The sequence below is a fragment of the Etheostoma cragini genome, chromosome 17, assembly GCF_013103735.1.
Source record: "Etheostoma cragini isolate CJK2018 chromosome 17, CSU_Ecrag_1.0, whole genome shotgun sequence".
Taxonomy (NCBI): domain Eukaryota; kingdom Metazoa; phylum Chordata; class Actinopteri; order Perciformes; family Percidae; genus Etheostoma; species Etheostoma cragini.
In genome coordinates this window covers 17,276,881-17,283,026 of record NC_048423.1, presented here as the reverse complement: position 1 = coordinate 17,283,026, position 6,146 = coordinate 17,276,881, and positions in this window count along the sequence as shown.

Here is a 6,146-nt window from a genome sequence, read left to right as displayed (position 1 = left end):
TTTTTCTGAGAAATTTAGCCGCTAACATCTGTGAGTATGGGTAACACGCTGTCAAGGTCCATTTTATGTCTCAATATCATGAACTATCTTCAATTTTGTAACTTATACCTTTGACTCCTTCGACAGCTTTTAATATGGCCATTTATCTTTTGCACAATCTTTTTTGATGATTAACGATTGACAGAGGTCTAGACCAGTGCGAGATAATTACAGCAGCTGAAGCTATGAACGCAACCATCCGAAAATAGCGCCGCCAGCCCAAAAACAACAAAATGCAATAGCATAAACTTTCACCACAAAATAAATAAATTAACATTTTATAACAATTTTTGAACCTCAGCATAGATCCCATTAAAACACAGTATTTAACACTGGTTTACTGGATGCATTATTCTTTCCTTGAATGAATTATCATATCGTAACGATTTAAAGAAAATGTGTTTTTACTTACTGTACATTCGTTAGATATTTAGTATTCTTTTAATGCTTTAAAAAACAAAATCACATTTCTTTAATCATATGCAATGCTGCCGTGAGTCAGCAGATAGATCACATTTTGTATGCTTTAATATTGTTCTATTGTTCATTATAACTCCATTTCCTGTCTGCTTCCTCATGATTAAAATTGCATTCTCTGATGACAAACCCCATTACAATTGTGCATGTTAAATACGGTTAGAAAGGCATAGAACAAATATATGGACTTGATGCTAAACAAGGACATGCAATTTTGTGTATTATGTAGCACATACACTGGGCCTTAGTTCTGTGTGAAATGTCCTTTCAACACCAAGACTTGACACTTGCTGTGTGATCGACAGCATTTGTGGATGAGAAAATGCTTTCACTCTTGAGGAATACATGAGGATACAGGCACCATGGAAAATGAAACAAATATGAGAATCAAAGTGAACCGTAATTGAGGAGAGTGACAGCGGGGAGAAACTGGGTGATGTATTTGACCTCAAAAGTGAAAGATTGAAGAAGATCACATGCTGGCAACTCAACTTCAGGTCTGTTGTGAGCTAAAGAGATTCATCAAATGCTCCGCTCTTCTCCGGGTGCGGCAGTCATTGATCCTGGCCCGACACATTTCATCACCCATCATCTGCTTTTTATAAAGCTAAACTAAAATACAAAAAATTGTTTTGCCAAGAATTTATAATGTATCTATTTGTTTTGACTGCAGTTATTTTGTCAAATATTTTGCCTCCTTCCTAGATCAGCGAGACATGGGGAGCATCAGATCATAGTAGAAAGACACGTTACCTGACAAGGGTAGTTGTGTTGGATGGGGCAATGGGCGTCACATTACAGTATGCAGGTGATAGGCTTCAACATCTGCTGACATCATGTTGAGGGCAGTGACAGTGACTAGTTGTCACTGCCCTGACATCATGTTACAAGAAAAATGTCTGTTGTTCACACTGCACGGGCGCATTTTTGCAGCACTTTCAGATTTGTGATTGCGATGCATCCTGTGACGTGCAAATGCTACTGTACAGAAAGTCAAAAATAAGTCATGCATGAATTCATGATAATTCACATACCATTATTATAAAGTGTTACCATTTATTTGAATCATTCAGTGCTAGATGTGTACTGTGCTGTATGTGTTTACAGTGAATCTACAGTGCTGGAATCAACTTTCCTCATTGGACGATAAAGTATCACATCTATGAACAAAACACTAATTGAGTCAATAATTTCAAATTAGAGTACAGCAGCAGTACAAAAACAAAACATTGCGATTCCATTTGGAAGATGTGGCACGTTTATGTAACCCTAGCGTCACTTGCTCTTAATTCACCAAGCTGGATCATGACCCAGAATAATTTTTAATGAGTATCTCTCCCATTTTTCTGTGTTTCTAGCTAAAGTCTGCCGGCTGCTCTCATAGTGTTCTAATGACAGGCGCTCACATATATGGTTTAATGGAGCTTTAAAAAGGAGTTAAAAGAAGATGGACATGATTAATTGATGTTTTTTGTAATAAAAATGGATGATTAACTTGTTTAAATGGGTTTGTCGAAGGCAGCAGGGAAAACAAAGAAAACAACCGGCCTAAAGTATCATTTGGGTGACAGGGAGTACATTTTTCACTGCTTCCATTAAATTAAAGACGATCTTGGGACTTTTTTCACACATAAGGTACTGCCTTTGATACTATTGCACTTATTTTTTTACAGCCTATAAGAAGTGGTTGCCCCTTTCTTCCTTAAATTGATGTTAAAAGGATTATAAGCATGACTGTTGCCTTTACAGCAAATTAGGAGGCTTTTCACAATTTAAAAAAATGAATTATTCTTACATAGACATAATAATATATCAACCAACCTGTGAAAACGATTATTTTGGTAATTTTCGAACTTTCACCAATGTTCTGACATGTTGTACAAGACATTTCAATCTGCCATGCGTTTTTTATGTTAAGAAAAATAAATAGTCATTTTTTTTGGGATTCTACGGGGTAATCCAAATATCGAGATTGCATGTCCAAATAGTATCAGATATGTCCATGTAAGAGATATACTAAATCCAGACGACACATGCAATCTTGTAAACACACAAGGCCGCAGCCAGCAATATTGTACACCGTGACTCATGGCTGCACGATAAACCATCCTTTAAAAAGAGGAATTTCAAGCCAACAGGCAGGGGATGTATGATAGATTAGTTGTGTCAGGTTTTATATCAGCCATTTAAGTTGTCACCCTCCACCAGCAAACAACCCCTGAGGCAGACAAACCTCAGCAGATTTCTGCACAGTGAGCACTCTTCGTTTTTTTTAATGCAATAACGCCGGTGAATATGATTAAGAGATTATAGATATATAACAAAAGCAACATTGAGAATGGACTACACATTGTAGATAACACAGCCTGTCCAGACATCATGTCCATTCTAGCGTGCTCTTATGAACAGTTGAAACCAGAAGTTTATATACACTATATAAAAAGACCTCTCCTTTTCTTTTTTCCTGACATGAAATCAGACAATCACTTTTTCTGGTTTATATCCGTTAGGATTACCAAAATTATTTATTTTTGCTAAATGCCAAAATAATGAGAGAAGGATTTATTTAGATTATTTTTTTTGTATTACTTTTGTCAAAGAAGTTTACATGTCATTAGTATTTGGCACCATTGCCTTTAAACTGTATGACATGGGTCATACAGATATCCTTCCACACGCTTCTCCCAATTGTTGGCAAGAATTCTGGCCCACTCCGACAGAAATTGTGCAACTGAGCCAAGTTTGTAGGCCGCCTTACTCACACATGCCTTTTCAGCTTTGCACATACATTTTCATTAGGATTGGGATCAGGGCTTTGTGATGGCCACTGCAATCCTTAAGTCACTTTGTAACTAGTTTGGCAGTTTGCTTCGGGTCATTGTCTATTTGCAAGACCCATTTGCACCCAATCTTTAACTTCCTGGCTGATATCTTGAGATACTGCTTCAGTATTGTCACATAATGTTCTTTTTACATAATGCCATCTATTTTCTCAAGTGCACCAGTCCTTACTGCAGCAAAACAAGCCCAGAACATGATGCTGCCACCCGCGTATCTCACAGTTGGGATGGTGTTCTCAGGCTTGCAAGCTTCTCCTTTTATCCTCTAAATGTAACAATGGTAATTATGGCCAAAGAGTTTGATTTTTATTTTTTCAGACCACAGGACATGTCTTTAAAATGTAGGTCCTTGTCCCTGTGTGCATTTTGTGATGGGAAAATTACATAGACAAGGATTGTTTATCTGTTTTATTCAGTTGTTACTCATTCAAGGGTAAATCTTTCTTTTTCTCATAGATCCTCCATATATGCTTGTCCCCTGTTTCACACTTGCCCCATAAACAACGCAGCTGCTTCCCCCTCACACCTCCTGTTTTAGGGCCCACTTTCCCTCCTGAGGGACAGCAACCAGTGTGACTCTGTTTATCACCGGAATAAACAAATGGCACACAGATGTAGGCGTGAGATGGGCAAAGGTTCAGGCTGCCCGGACTCTAGGTCAGGAGCAGAACTAATCTACGCAAAAGATAAATCTCTGAACTTCCAAAGTAGAATGACAGCGACTGACATCTGTTAATGCGTCAACAGATGTACAGGGTCAGCAACTGGCACCAGGAAGTCTGAAGAAAGGAGATGAAGTGTTTTGTTTAGGTTCAAAGTGTTTTTCCAGACGTGATAGGGGTTTTGTGTTTCGGTTGGGGCAGAAGGGAATATAAGGAGTGGTCCGATGTTACAGTGGGACCAGAATGTGTGGTGTCACCTTGTTACTCTGTTGCATTGTGAACTGCCATTCTCGTCATTTTGTTTGATTGTTCTCTCGAGAAAATAATTAAACTCTTTCACCGAATATCTAAACTTTTAATCCAGTCTCTAGCCTGTCTTTATTTTGTTTCACCAAGGTCTCTTCTTCATTACACAAATTCCTCCCTCGCTGAACAGAAACTTCCACCACAAACTGGCTTTTTTATGTTTCGTTTGGAGTAATGGCTTCTTCCTGGCAGAGGGGCCTTTTAGCACATGTCGGTACAGTATCCAGTCAACAATTCTCTTCCTGATATCTTGGCTGGTTTCTTTTGACTTTCCAATGATGTTACACAAAGAAGCAGTGTGTTTCAAGTGTATGGAGCTAGATTGGTTTCTTTATTACATGCGAGAAAAGATATTATCTGAGAGAAAAAGTGATCACACTGATAGCAAAAAAGCATTTAAGGGGAAAAGACATTTGAAAGTTTTTATACCAATAGCAAAAAAAAAATCTATATTTTTTTAAATTCTCAAATATATATATTTTTTTGCTGTCAGTGTGACATTTTTTTCAAAAACGTAAAATCTCTCCCAAAATACTTTTTTAAACCGTCATATATTTTTTGCTATCAGTGGAAAAAAAAATTCTCAAAGAAAATGTGTTTCTCTCAAAACATTTTTCTTCACGCTCTGAAAAACCCAAGTCTTTGCTTTCGATTACATTTTTTGCTCTCGTCTCAGGATTTTGCTCTCGTTGTGAAAATAGTGTCATCGGCAGGGCTACGTTCCTATTGGCCAGTTGGGTGAGCACCGTCTTGTCTTGGGAGTATATCTGAATCATTACACCATTGTCACTATAACTAGTAGCCTGCCCACTTCTAAATAAATACATTTTAATTATCTAAACACATTTTAACAGTTCAGCTGAAACACTGGCGGTGAGCTCCAGGTCCTGCAGCCGCACACGGGCCGCCATCAGTGGGGCTCGGCTAGCGTGGAAACATCGCTAGAAAGCTTCGCTGCTGGAACAAATCCCGCTCCATACAGGTGTGCCTTAAAAAACATCCACCGTTGTGTCTAATGAACTCAAATGTTGTCCATAAACCAATAAATCAGAACCTTCCAAAGACATGACATCATCATCCAGGCTTTTCAAAATTGTTTAAAAGGCATGGTAATCTTAGTGTATGTAAACTTCTGATTTTAAAGAAAGTAATAAAGAAAAAAAGTCTAAATAAATCTTTCTCTCATTATTCTGGCATTTAGCAAATATAAATAATTTTGGTAATCCTAACGGGCGTAAAACAGGAAAAGTGATGAGTGATGATTTCATGTCAGACAGTGAGGGAAAAATCTGCATCTATCTATCTTTTTTTTTTAGTGTATGTAAACTTCTGGTTTCAACTGTATTTGACATTTCCCCCCAACAAGATGTTCATCAATATCAGTCATTCTTAATAAACCCATTCTGGATTTCTCATCGTCTCTCATTTGAGCCTTCCCTCTAGCGGCCCACCCAACAGCATCCCCTGCCACTCTAATGGTATTTTCTCCCATCAACCAGCTTATCAAATCCAAATTCCAATGATGGATAAATCTGCCTGGGCCAATGCGCTGGAGTGCCGCCTGCTTCTATCAATCAACGTGTTGCCAGGTGATTGTGTCCTGCTGGGATGTATGACATTATGAGGTCCATTTGGAAACCCAGCTGAGTTCCAATGGCTCCGATCGCTCAAAGTCAATTTCCGACATTGTTTTCCTTTTTGTAATCTATGCTCTTCTGAAAAAAAGCACACTTTATCCCTCCTCGTGTCTCGTATGCATGTAGTGCTCTCCATGACGAGCAGAGCTATTTCCCCCCCCCCCCCCCCCCCCCCCCCCCCCCCC